The sequence below is a fragment of the Lacerta agilis genome, chromosome 5, assembly GCF_009819535.1.
Source record: "Lacerta agilis isolate rLacAgi1 chromosome 5, rLacAgi1.pri, whole genome shotgun sequence".
Lineage (NCBI taxonomy): Eukaryota > Metazoa > Chordata > Lepidosauria > Squamata > Lacertidae > Lacerta > Lacerta agilis.
The window spans coordinates 44,057,974-44,072,185 of record NC_046316.1 but is presented as its reverse complement, the minus strand read 5'-3'; positions in this window follow the sequence as shown (position 1 = coordinate 44,072,185).

The following is a 14,212-nucleotide window of genomic DNA, read 5'->3' as shown; positions in this document are numbered from 1 at the left end:
AGGCTTTCCCTGCAGCTTCAGTTTTATCCAAGCAATAGAATCCCCCTTGGGAGTAGCTCTGGTGGAAAGTGATGGGACTTCCTTCCCAAGTTGTGCAATTGTAAAGGGTTCATGTGGTGGCCATGAGCAAGCCTGGCGCATCAATAACAGCCACAGTCCCAAGAGCATATTTGACGTGTGCAGCCTCCTTCTCTCCATGCACATTTCTTCAGAAGGAGCATGGCCTTCAGAGAGGTTTATATTTTCAAGTAATGCTGGGCTGCATAGCCTTAGGGGGCAAAAATCGGAACCATCTGTAATAAATTGAAACTGCCTTGTAAAAGACTAGCAAAGCAATGCAGTTATGAACATTTTACAGTGGCAGTATCTTGCCGGCCCCAATCGCTACTCTTTGCAGATAATGCAAAGATATGGTGCACATAATCAGCTCCCACAAGCTGCATGTACCCATAATGAGAAAGCAAATATTGTAACTGTTAAATAAATTGAATGAGATTGGCACTTTTCTTGCAACTACTCAAAATGGAAGGAAAAGCTTCAATTCTGCATGACAGAATGACTCATACTTGGATTCCCTTTTGGACCAGGGAATTCGTAACTGATAGGTCCCAGGGACGGAGGAATGTATACATAGCAAGCTTTGTAGTTTATTGAAGTTTTTCCATCATTTGTACAACATGTATTCACAAAATATAGGCATACTATACCAAAAGAGCTAGCGTTTCCCAGTAAACACTGGCCTGCGAGAGCTCCAACTGGAGAACAGCCTTTACCAAAGGTGTCATGCACTTTGAAGAAGCACAAGCTCAGGACAAAAAGGAAAAACGAGCTAAGAGGAAGGCAAGTTTGGCAAACCCTCACCGTGATCAACTCCCGCCCGGAAACCGATGTCCCAACTGTGCAAGGACATGTGGATCCAGAATTGGCCTCTGCAGTCATTTACGGACTCACTGTTAAGACCATGTTCATGGAAAACAATCTTACTCAGCTATGAGTGATTGCTGAAGAAGAAGAAGAGGAGGAAGAAGAAGAAGTCCAAAAGAGCCCCTTCTCTATGACCTGCTCTGGTATAGCAGCCAGAAACAGTTAAAAGCAGCAAACCTGGAGAAAAATAATGACATTTAAAAAAAAAAACCCCCGCTTAGAAGTGTTCCATGCACCTGCTTTGTCCATTTGTAGTAAAACGAGAGCCAAAACATGTGGCGAGAACCATGGGATATTTTATGCCAAACCATTTTACTTTCATTCCTCCAGGCAGCTTCAGTTGAGCAACAGTGCTTTGTAAACAGTGCCCTAATGTGATCTACACACTCCTCCAAAATTATTTTTATTGATACAAGGGGCGTTCATTAAAGATTTCCTGTGACATACTTCCCGTGCATTCAACTGGTTCCATTATCAGACATTATTCCACATTAGCACCAGTAACAGAGAAACTGTTAGGAGTTCAGAGCTACAAATTACCATATTACCTATGGAGATATGTATCATTAAAACATGAGTAATTTCATCTTCCTACAATAACCGGAAGTGGGTCAGGAGAAATCTTTAATGAGCAACCTCGTACAAAGTTGCTCTCTTGCAGTGCAATCCTGTGCATACAGTGGTACCTCGGGTTAAGAACTTAATTTGTTCTGGAGGTCCGTTCTTAACCTGAAATTGTTCTTAACCTGAGGTACCACTTTAGCTAATGGGGCCTCCTGCTGCCATGGCGCCGCTGCCACACGATTTCTGTTCTCATCCTGAAGCAAAGTTCTTAACCCAAGGTACTATTTCTGGGTTAGCGGGGTCTGTAACCTGAAGCGTCTGTAACCTGAAGCACCACTGTATTTGCTAAGTTTGATAGCACATACTGCAAGGGAACATGTGTATCAGATTGCAGCCAGAGGTTTAACCTAGGTGGAATCTACACACATATAAAAACAGTTCTGAAAATGCTTTTTTAAAGCACTTTTGGAAAGAAAGAAAAAATATTGAATTTTCCATAAGGCTCACCATTGCCATCTAGTGTCACATTGTATATTGCACTTAAAACACATTTAGAACGTTTTATTTGCAGCTGTATAGCTGTGTCCCTGATCTGCCTGTAGGGAGGACAAATCAGTTCCAAGTTTTAGGCAACCAGGCAGAAAAGCTGTGTAAGAAGTTAACAGGCAGGAGTGGGGAAATGAGGTCCACTCATACAACAGGCCACTCGACTCCACCCACCCACCCGCCTGCTTCCACCCCTAAACCTGGGCTGTAGGATTGGGGAAACCCAGAAAAAGGGTTTCAGAGGTGGTGGTGCAGGTGCAGATGGGGAGGAGGAGATGGGAAAGTCTTGCCCAAGCAGATCTCATTCTCCACACACATGCCTCACTTAGCGCAAATGTTGAATCCAACCCTTTAAATTATTGAATTGAAATAGACTCGATTTAAAAACTGCCCAAAGTTCCACAGCAAAAGGCACATTATTCATTACTCAGAAATTATAGGAACAACTTGCAGGTATAATTCTGATATTTATTTATTTATTTATTTATTTATTTGTTCACTGTATTTGTTCAGCCTGTACATTGACTAAACCATGGTATTGCATTACATGTGAATCAGCCCAATGAGTTGTCTGGTAGCTCTTTTAAAAGCAGGTATTTGGTACTAAAATTTCCCTTTGAATTTCAAATACCCATTTCAATGTTGAATATGGTAGAAGTACTTGTATTTTTGTGCAAGTGCCCCAAAGGCTATTACATAATTTGCTATGTTGTTGTAGTAGTTGTTGTTGTTAAAGCGCATTAATACCCCACCTTTTTCTCCAAGGATTTCAAGTTAGCATACGTGGTTATCTCCCCTCCTTATTTCATTCCCAGAACACTATGAGGAAGCTTAAGCTGAGATTGCTATCCCTGGAAACTGCTGGTGTGAACTCTTGAGATAATATGACTTTGTCCCAAATTTAATTTTCTGTCTAAATCCTTCTCTTCCAGTTTATAACATTCATTGCATTCAACAACTACAGGCAACTTTTATGAGGTCCAAATGGCTAACAGAACTGAAAAAATAAATCACAAAGGGACAGTGATACCAAAAGATGTCTGGCTTGTGCTCTCCACCCGCAACATTTCATTTATGTTATTCTGGGCAAAAATTGTACTTCTCCATTCCAGGCGGAACCCTTGTGTGCAGTAGTTTTCTGACTTGCAATGTCCTTTTCTCTCTCTCACTTCTCTCTTGCTTCCTTTTTTCAGTTCTCTTTCAACACTGCAGACTTTGAAACTGCTGAGCTAAACTTTCCATCCTGGCTAACTTTAGCAAGACCTGCGATATTTTGTGCCTGAGTAATATGTTGTCCAGGAAATATCTAGTAGCTAGAGAGCAAGACGACGAGAGTGTTTGCTGGTATGTTTTGTTTTATTTTTAGCTTTATGAACAGGAGTGTGTGATTCTGAACTCATTTCTGTGGTTTATCTCTGTAGATCATAGCATAAGTATAAATGCTGACATAACTTCAATGTGACGTGAGATTCTCCATCGTGAACGAACCTTGCTTGGTACAAGCCTGATGCCAGCCTCATCTCAAAAATGTGCCCTGGGTTTATTCAGAGAGAACATCCTGGGCTCCACAAACCTTGTGAAATCAAGTTGCTAGCAAAGTCTATTCAAACTCCTGAATGGGGGCCATCAAGGTCATGGTGCAACCATAATAAGGCAGAGAGCAGACAAAGATGGCCAGGTTCAATAAATGGCTCATGATCACAGTCTTTCACCCTTTCATTAAGCAAACAGGGTGGCCAGTTTTTAGTCATTTTCTCACTAGGATGGGCAAGGTGAGAAAGGGGCAGGAATTGTTCATTTCAAAGCCCCCCTCCCCCACTTCACTACCAGGAGGCATTAGCTAAATATATTATTTAAAACTCCAGATTCCCAGTAGGCAGTTGACTCTGCTAGCTTCAACAGAACGTATCCAGCACTCTCAAAGACCAGCATATGTGCGCTTAAGGACAGGGTATATTCTTCTGCCAGGCTCTAGTGTGGGTTTCTGTGGCAAAAATGTATTTGAAAAACCTTAAGTATTTCTGTTACTCTTTAGATCAAGGTGTATTTGTATTTTGTGAGCTGCTGCCTGCTTAAATTGTAATTTTGCCTTCTGAAGTGTCACTTCTGTTTCATATAATAAACCAAGCTTTCTTTATTCCTTTGGTGTGAGAAATTATTGTGGGCATAAGTTAAAGGGTTAACACATATTCATAACAAGGGCAGCAGCAAAAGATCCCAAACCAATCCTTGGGTTGTGTATGAATGCAGTGAGTGCTTGGACATGCTTGTACAGAGGAAGCAACCATTCTAAATTTTAAGAACATCCAGCTCCTATATATCCAATAACTTTCATTCTACAGATGCATTTACAATAAGCAGTGGAGCTTGTAAACAATGCCATTTATGTTTGCAGGTCAAGCTGTTTAAAGGGCAACGAGAGACAAAATGTGAGCAAGTGAAGTCAGTTTTCACTTATTCCTCTTTCGTCTGTGTTGAAATGGCTCCATGTGCTGTGAATAAAAAGCATTTCCTGTGTTTGCATATGAAGCACAGCTGAGGAATGTTGTTCAAAAGACTTTTACAAAACTTAAAAGTTTAGATCATATATATATTTATATTGTTGTTGTGTTCAGTCGTTCAGTCGTGTCCGACTCTTCGTGACCCCATGGAGCAGAGCACGCCAGGCACGCCTATCCTTCACTGCCTCTCGCAGTTTGGCCAAACTCATGTTAGTAGCTTCGAGAACACTGTCCAACCATCTCATCCTCTGTCGTCCCCTTATGTATACATTTATATACATAATCTTTAATCTTCTGTCATTTGGCTGGAATTTACTTAGAAGTATCTAATGAACAAGTGCAAATGTACTGTAAGAAAACAAAACTAACGGAGTGCGCCTCTGGGGGTGAAGTCAAAACCACTGTGGTAGCAGCACTGAAGTGACCTCCTTGGGGCGCAAGCCTGCGCAGTGTGTATGGAGGTCCAGGCCTGCCCAGAGGACAAGACTGCCCTCTTGGCCTCGCTGATGTGTCCAAAGGAAAGGAAAGCAATATATTTGGCACCAGCTTAGCTGCAGGAGTTGCCAGAAGGAGGCGTACAAGGTGCCATCCAACTGTCTTAAGGATTGCACTCTGGATCTGTGTAGGGCTTACCCCTTAGCCATTTCTTCTCCTGAAGATATTCCACAAGGCAGTGAAGGTTTAGGATCAGAGTTTTCCTCCTCCTACATGGGCTACCTTCCCAGGTGGACAAGTCCCATCTATCCCTCACCTCTCTCTACAGGACATGAAGAAACCACCTGCTTGACTGTTGGACCCACTATTGGTCTTGCTTGCCTCTCAATCTGTTGGAGCGCCTGTCTTCACATGCAGGGAAAGTCCCTAATTCACTGAGGGACTTTATTAAATGATCATCTTCTTCATAAGATAAACTCTTCCAGGAACAAATTCCACTGAGGATTCTGAAACCTCATGATATGACCTAAGAGAACTGGAAACACAGAGAGCAGAAGTCGTTACTGTATTTAATTTTCCATCTGCCCTGATATGCTCCATTATGCAGAAGCAGGCCTCCAGGCAAAGCTCTTGAGATGGCAAGAATTCCTGCAACCCACTTCTGAAAGAAGGCCAAACCTACTGGCTTGAGCAGTTCTGCAGAGAGAAGTAGGGAAAGAGAGCAGTGACTGCCAGGATCATGATATGAGGAAGAATCTGGAACGAAGGATCCTTGCAGAGCCCTATGACAGACTGGGAGACCTAGATTCAGGTAGGTAGCCGTGTTGGTCTGATGCAGTTGAAATAATAATTTTTTTTAAAAAAAATTAAAATCGTCCAGTAGCATCTTACGAGACCAACTAAGGTTGCTCTGGGTATAAGCTGAAGAAGTGTGCATGCACACAAAAGCTTATACCCAGAACAAACTTAGTTGGTCTCTAAGGTGCTACTGGACGGGTTTATTTATTTATTTATTTATTGGGAGACCTAGATTTGTTTTGCTTCAGTTTCAGACCAATTCAAGCCACGCTTCCCTCCTTTTATCCTCTAGGTTACATATGGAGCAAGTAGAATACTGTTTTATACTGGCAAACTTGAAGAGCCCTGAAGGCAAAGCAGTAGACCGCTTCCCAATTTAAAACAAAAACAAATATTTGAGATGAACCTAGAATCAGGGAACAGCAATCCACACCTGAAGATAAGAACCAAGAGAGATGAAGTTCAGAGTGCACAGAGAACAGGGGTCTGGGCACCTATGCAATCTTTACCATGGTGTCCCAAGCCAACGCCAGAACAAATGTCATTGGCCCTTAAGGTATTAAATGTTACTATTTGCCAGCATACTTTACAATGACGGGAAATGGGCATTTAACTGAAAAGATGAAAGGATGGAATGACACTTATTCCTACACCTACTTTCATTTAGTGCATTCCATTTAGTGCATCTCTGTGGTACTAACATGTGATCCAGTTGCAGGAAGCTTAATAAGGGTTAGATGCTTGCAAAGAGTTTAGGATTTGTGCTATTGACCTCGAAACATCTTCTTGCCGTATGGATGACTTGATGTGTAGATGCTCCACAGTACTGATATATTGAAATTCAGAGGTTTCCCACTGCAATCTCCATTGGAAGTTCTTTTGTGCAAATATGTCCATCTTAAGTTCAGGTAGACTGCCCTGAAAGGGTGAAATGTCTCCCATGAGCTTTTCCGTGTTGCCATTTCTTATGTGAGATGTATGCCTATTTATACTTTTGCATTGAGACATGCCTCTCTGTCCTATATAGAATGCAGGAGGCCGTTGTTGGTTAGCTAGACAGGCAGCCCAGTTCCAAGCATAGTTACTGAGAAATGTGTCTTGCCATGGGACTTACTCCCATTAAGTGTGCACAGGATGCAAACTGCTGTCTTAATGGACAACCGTTGTGAACCCACACGATGGACTGTATAACGCAGTAAGCCAGCAGAGAGCAATCATTATTTTCTGTGTGTAAACTGAGAACGGTCTCTTACTCTAAATATTTTTAAAGTCTTTTTGGATCCATGTTCTCTTTATATATATCCAGCATGAATCTTCCTGGAAAGCTTAAAAAAAACAAAAAACCACCCCATGAATGTCTGCCAAAACTGTAATGAATACAAAGATGCTTTATTGCCTTGCTGCACTGTAATACAACATAATGTCAGGAATTCGTGCCCAGAGCATATTTTTGTTAAAAGACCTGAAACTAACAAAGCCAAATCATGTCAAAACATTAGCAACCTTTAAATAGGAGAAAAAGGAGAAAGGGGACTTTTTATATACATAACGAACACAAAATGTTCTATAATCTCTCAATGCAATATCTCTATTTAGAAAGTCTCTCTCTCCCCTGTCGATTTGCCCAAATTCCAGCATCAAGCAAATTCTTGTAATTGCTGAGGTGCAATGACTTTCAACACCAAGCAGCAAGTCCAAGCCAGTGCTTATACCGTAATAAAGGTAAAGGGACTCGTGACATTAGGTCCAGTTGCGGACGACTCTGGGGTTGCGGTGCTCATTTCGCTTTATTGGCCGAGGGACCCAGCGTACAACTTCCGGGTCATGTGGCCAGCATGACTAAGCTGCTTCCGGCAAACCAGAGCAGCACACAGAAATGCCGTTTACCTTCCCACTGGAGCGGTACCTATTTATCTACTTGCACTTTGATGTGCTTTTGAACTGCTAGGTTGGCAAGAGCAGGGACCAAGCAACGGGAGCCTCACCCCGTTGCGGGGATTCGAACTGCCGACCTTCTGATTGGCAAGCCTTAGGCTCTGTGGTTAACCCACAGCGCCCCCCGCGTCCCTCTATACCGTAATACGAGTGTATATATCTTTTAGTCTGGTTTTGGTAGCTACTTTAAATGTCTCCCATTTGAGATAGAAGTATGAGATAGAACGTGTCATAAATAAATATAAACAGCTCCATAGCTACTGGAATTCCAAAGCCACATCTGTCTTCATCAGTTTACTGCACGGAGATTTACAAGCAAGGGAAGAAAGTGAGAACAAATTGCAGAAGACATGGGGCGTGTCCACATTCGAGCATTATGCAGCTGCTAGCCACTTTCCCCACATTCAAATCAGACCTTATCACTTTCCCCACATTCAATCAGACCTGAGGAATCCACACCTGAACGTATTTGAATTTGTAAATGAGGAGCCAATTTCCACTTTCCCTGTTCATACCAGGTGTTCCCCTTTTGTGTTTGTCCCCACATTGTAATTTGTTGATTCTTTTATGCTGGTTATATACTGACAGAGCACGCATGCAAACAGGAAGTGTGCAAAAGCAAAGTCACGCAATTGTAAATTGCTTGTGCTTTTTTTTTTTGCGCAAATCTAGGGATCAAAATGTGTGTAAGAGAGACACCTCAAGTAAAGGAAAACAATTGAATTCACAGCACACTTTTCAGAGTGCTCCATAATATCTGTGTACACTTTTTATTAATGTGGCTTGCTTGTGCAGTGTTCTGCTTTTCTGCAAATCTGAGGATCAAAATAAGTTAGGATCACTGCTGGAAAGGGAGGAAAAAGCACCAAGGAAGTGTTGGGCATGGAGTAGCAGGAAGTGACAATGACTTACCCTCCCCCAAACTATTGACTGTCAAAGCATAATGACTGTCAGAGTATCTGCTGTCCAATTTTGTGTCTAAATACAGAAGACATCTGGTTTAAATAAGAGACACTTCCACAAGGGTTTTTTTTGTTTGTTTGTTTTTTTTGCTATTAATGAATGAGACCAACAGACTCTTCAGAGGAAAAATACCACTGATTCAATACTGATCAGCACACATCATTAAAGCCATCACGATGATGATGATGAAGACTACTACAAAACGCCACACACCACAATCCTTTAAATGTTGTCAACTTCACATATTTTTAAAGCTTTGGTGTAGATCACAATCCCACAGGAAGAAATCTGAGCAAGTCCATGTCTGCAGAGTCTGCCAAAGCAATAACTTTTTTGGCAGTAGCAGTCCAGGTATTTTTCCTGTTGCACATTCAGTGTAGGTAAGCGTACACATAGCATAGCATGGAAGTAAAACATACAGGAAGCCTGTGGCACCAACTGGCTAAACGACTGTGATTTCATGGAATTTTGATAAACATCAACCAAATTTATATTCCAGCATCCCTGAAAAAGGATAGGTTTGACACTTGGGGGTGGGGAGAAGCTCACATAGACTCTAGTCTTTAGCATATGCGCTGCTGGGGTGCAAGATCCGCCAGCGCTCCCAAATTTAGTTTAGCCCCAAATTAACTTTTATTATGCTTATGTCACTATTATCATTTGATAAATAGCGGTCATGCCTGTGCGGCTCCAAAGAGTTTTGTGTGTGTGTGTGTTTTGTTTAAAACCAGCTTTTCTAAAGACCAAGAGCACATTGGGAGTTGGTGTAAAGACTCCACACATGTGCTTAGGTCATAGGGAGGTGTCTGAAAGAAGAGACGGGCGGGCACTGTGCGCATGCGTGGGAGAGCCATCTCAGGCAGCCTTTCATTGTGGGAGCAACCTTATTTCTAGAGGAGCTGAGAGGGCCTTTGCAAAAGCGCATATAGAAGTTCTCTTGGGAAGGTTCTGGAGCCTGTGCGTGCTCCCATCACTACCGGTAGATAGGCACGTTCTCTTTCTGTCTCTCTCTCCCTCTTTTCCTGTCACTCCCCCTCCGGCAGCAGGTGGCGTGGGATCCAGCCGTGTCAAAGGTGCCGCTGACCCCGCTGCCGCATAGCAGCTCAATACAATACGCTTAGGCGGCTTCAGCAGCGGGTGCCTGGCACCCCCCAGAATTCGGCACCTGGGTGCCCCGCACCCCTTGGTAAAGACGGCCCTGACCCTAGTGCAGAAAATTCTGGAGCGAACAGGACAGACATCTTATTCCGCAATTAGTGCATGCACAACATGATGTGAAAGGTCATAGCTAATTTACCAACTGGTTGCATAGGACACCTGCATATTATTTCCTTGGAAACAGAAGTCACCAAATTGTAGCTGAGGCATGTTACAATTTCAAATTACGATACACCAAGAGAAATGAAGCACCTAAGCACGGGCTTTGTTCACCTTAGTGGTTACCTTCGTGGAGGAGCTGTGAATACCCTGCACACAAACTGGACGGAAGCAGTGGCTGCGGGGACCCATAGACAGCAGCCTCCTGGTGATGGCAAGTTTGGGTGCAGCAGCCCTTAGGAATGGGGTGGCTGGGAGCGGGCACAAGAACGGTTTCCATTTGCTCTCTGTTCTTCAGTATCTTTGTAGCTACATTTCAAACATTATCTCAGCAAATATAGGAACTAGTACCTCTTCTCCGTTTTGGTTTTAAGTAAAGCTGATGGCACTGAAAAGTGCTGCCCACTCCTATGCTTAACCCTCCCAGCAAAAGCAAGTACTGTATGCAGAATGCATTTTCACAGAAATGTCTAATTTTGATCTTATCCCCTGGAAAAGGCACGGACAAGGGAATGACTGAAAACCAGCATGCCAAACTTGGGCTCTTCTTTGCAAAGCTTTCAGTCATTAAATATATGACAGTTTAACAGACCCCTTCTAAATATCTGCACTATAAAGGTTGAAGCCAACAGGTAAATTAACTCTCAGGTGCAGGAATTAATTGACACTATACATACAGGGCTTCCACAGGAGTTTGCAGTAGCCGTATAGACTGTTGAAACTACCATATGCATGGTAGAAGAAAAATTCTAATCCATAGTTATGTATAATCATTTTACGGAGCAGGTTACGCCTTCTTTCTTATAGGAAGTACCATGAAGTATTTGACTAGCAGTTATTTCTAGTTTACAGCCTGCTGCCAATACCCAAGGGTAGAAGAGGTAAGAGTATGGAGAATGAGGTAAAGCATGCTGCTACATCTGGAAGATCTAAAAACACAGATCTTCCCTTGAGAGTTTAATTGTTCGCTCTTAGGATAAACCTGGTGAAGCACTCCAGCATCTTTCATTGTTTTATTAATTCAGTGTATTTCACTTTGGTCATTTTTTATTTGAGGCACAGAATAGTTCTGCGGAAAACACATACATATTTAAATATGGAGATAGAGCACCTAGTATCCTATGCATATAGTCCCGAATTCGGTAACTACTTGATAAAGGGCATTAACAGCAAATTGGTTAAATACATTTAGATCAGGATTCAAACACTGCTCAGCAGGTATGAGCCCCAGTGGACCAAACATAACATCTGACCTCAATGCCATGTCAAAAACTCCCCCCTTCTTTTTTTGGTAAACACACCATTTCAAAAACACTTGTGATGTGGTACAAAATAGGGAGTGTTATTCAATAGACATAAATCTAAAGTGCCTTCTGTGCCATGTAGCAAAGTTCACAGTTCTTAAATCCTGGATCATAATCTTTAACCTGCATCCAAATACCAATTTTGCCAGATTAGTTCAGTTGGGCATCCTTGCAATGACAAATACACTAGATCATGTTTTGGGCCCTGAAAGCAAAGTGGCCCTGCTTAATCCCTCTATAAAGCTCAGTGTGTGTGACGGAAATATTTGTTCCCTCAGCTCCTGCTGCTCACAAGTATGTCCCATAACATTTAACATGGGGTAATATCCAACAATTTACCATGCTATCCCCACCCCCAAAGTATCTTTAAATAGTGGCTCCAACAATATTGTAGTAATGCGTTCCACAGATTGTGGTGCAAAGAAATGCTTCCTAATTCTATCCCTACCAGCTACAAGGCACAAATTATGCCCCTTTGTTTACTGTAGTTATCCAGTGAAATTGAAGTAATGTAACATAGCTGCTCTCTCACCTCAAGTTCAATAGAAGCCATGGTCTTTGGGTCTTAGTACAAAGTTATAGAACTTACCAATACTTATCCAAGGGTGCCTCCAGGCTGTCAGTATTCTGCAAGGCTGATTGCAGTGTTCTGCAACTTTAAGCAATCAGAACTGAGTTTGCATGCTTAAAGTGGATTAAAGTGTCCTAGCACAACCATCCCCACTGGAATTTTTGCAGTTTTGAACGTGACAGGAAATGCAATGAGAAGTATGGTATGAACTCTACAATTCTACTAAATGCCCTGACAGGAAGGTGTGTAAATACCCCATAAGCAAATCAGGATGGATGATCACATGATTGCCTTGTGTGAATCAATTAGAATGAATATCCATAAAGACCAGGCATAAACCAACCACCGCATAAACTTCGTGCAAGCAAATCAGGATGAATGCTGAATAAACAGGTTCTCTGTAGGAGGACCCATGGCGACATTAATACTATGTCAGCTGCCATAATTTTGCTTTAAGCGCATGGGATCAGATGGCAGCCTTTTTAGTTCTAGCAAGGAATTAGTTCTTCATAAATTGAGGAAGTAGTTCAGTATGGGATAAGCAAGAGTTTAGTTGCTGTTGTTATTTCCAAAAATAAACAATGCCTTTTTCATTCCAGATCGCTCATTACACATCACTTAGGGTTGTGCTTTTTTGTATATATGCTTTTTGGACAGTTGTTTACAGATTAGACAGAATTTCCTTCAGTATTTTCCATGTTTCAAAAGCTATGCTGGATACCAAGTACCAAAGTTTAAGTGAGAAAATAGCAGTATAAAAAGAATTTCAATCAATCTGCATAGATATAGACTCTCTAGAAGTTCATGGAACTGTGAACATTTAATGTAGGCACAAATATTAATGTACTAGAATACTTGAACAGACTTATCAGCTAAGTTGTGTTAAGTACAATTCAGAAGTTTTATCTGTTCTCCTGTATCTATGAAGATACATTCAAGAATGATTTTTTTTTTTCCATTCTGTGCTAAGGCCTACAAACATAAACCTACCTTCTTTCAGACAGCCTTTTGCTGAGCGATTTTGACATGGTATGACCTTGAATTCCTCCCATGGTATGCATGCAAGCCCTACCTCAAGAATCAGGTTAAACGTGCAGCTTAGATTCTATCTCTTGAGCAAGGTTCTTATCTTAGGCTAAAGCAGGGGTAGAGATCCTGTGTTGCCCTTACACAATGTGGTTGGACTACAACTTACATCAGCTCTAGCCAGCATGCCCAATGGGCCAAGGATGATGGTAACTGTAGTCTAAAAATCAGAAGAGGGACAGGATGAAAATAATTGTTCTATGCACACAAGAAAAAACAAAACGCTTCCATCTCTGTCTAACTAATACTCCAGCAGACATACTAGATTAATTACATTTCATATTAGGTGAAACACTAAGAATGCTACTAAAATATATGTAGACTCCCAAAAACCACTGGAAAGCGGTTCTGTAAAGGCTACCTTGTTATAGGGCAACGTTAAGAATGCCAGCATAAATCAGATTTTGCTTTATTGAAAAATTGTTGAAGGATTCGTCAATTAAAACCCTTGGCTCAGGTCACTTGCATGCATGTGGGTTAGCATCGTGCTTCATCAGGATTCCACATCCAGTGGTGTGAGGTGGGCAGTGGTTGATCTCTGTAGGTTAGATTCCCAATATAGTATAATGCTAGTATCAAAACTTTTGGGTGCCAGAAAAAACCCCCCTCAGCTGTGCCCTGATGAAATATTTAAGAATACAACCATTAGTGGTAAAGAATAAACTCACAAATTACATCTCTCTGGCCTAAAACCCCCCATGAAGTATCTTGTGGCTGGAGTTAAAATTGGAAACCGATTAGTATTTTGTAAGGGAAAAAAAAGTTTCCCCTATAAAAAAACTGTTCTACCTTGGTATGTTAATTAGAACTTTTACTTTTAGTGGTTTCTGCATCTTCAATTCATGTACGGGTCCTTGCTAAAACTGCCACGGTAAGGCCCTTAAGATAAGACCAAGTGAAGTATACTATTGCAAACAAATACAGACTTGGGAAACACATTTATAGCTACATGCCATCACTCCTGAAAGACATTATATTTCATTACTTTTCTGATTACTGTTACATTCATGTTGTAAAACAGAAACCAGAGGATAATAATTCTCTTTGGGGAGCAACTGTCGGCCACGGCTACAGCATGGATTCAATGCTGAACAAAATGTTATTTAGCAGGAGTAGCATTTTTCTAAAAAAGTAATTCTATCTTCTTAGACTTTGTATGTCTGTAACAACAGAGTTGTGCCCTATTTCCCAGGTTTAACACAATTCAGAAATTCAGAACACCTGAAGAATATTTCAGATAAAGCACAGGGTTTAGGGATTTCCCTGTG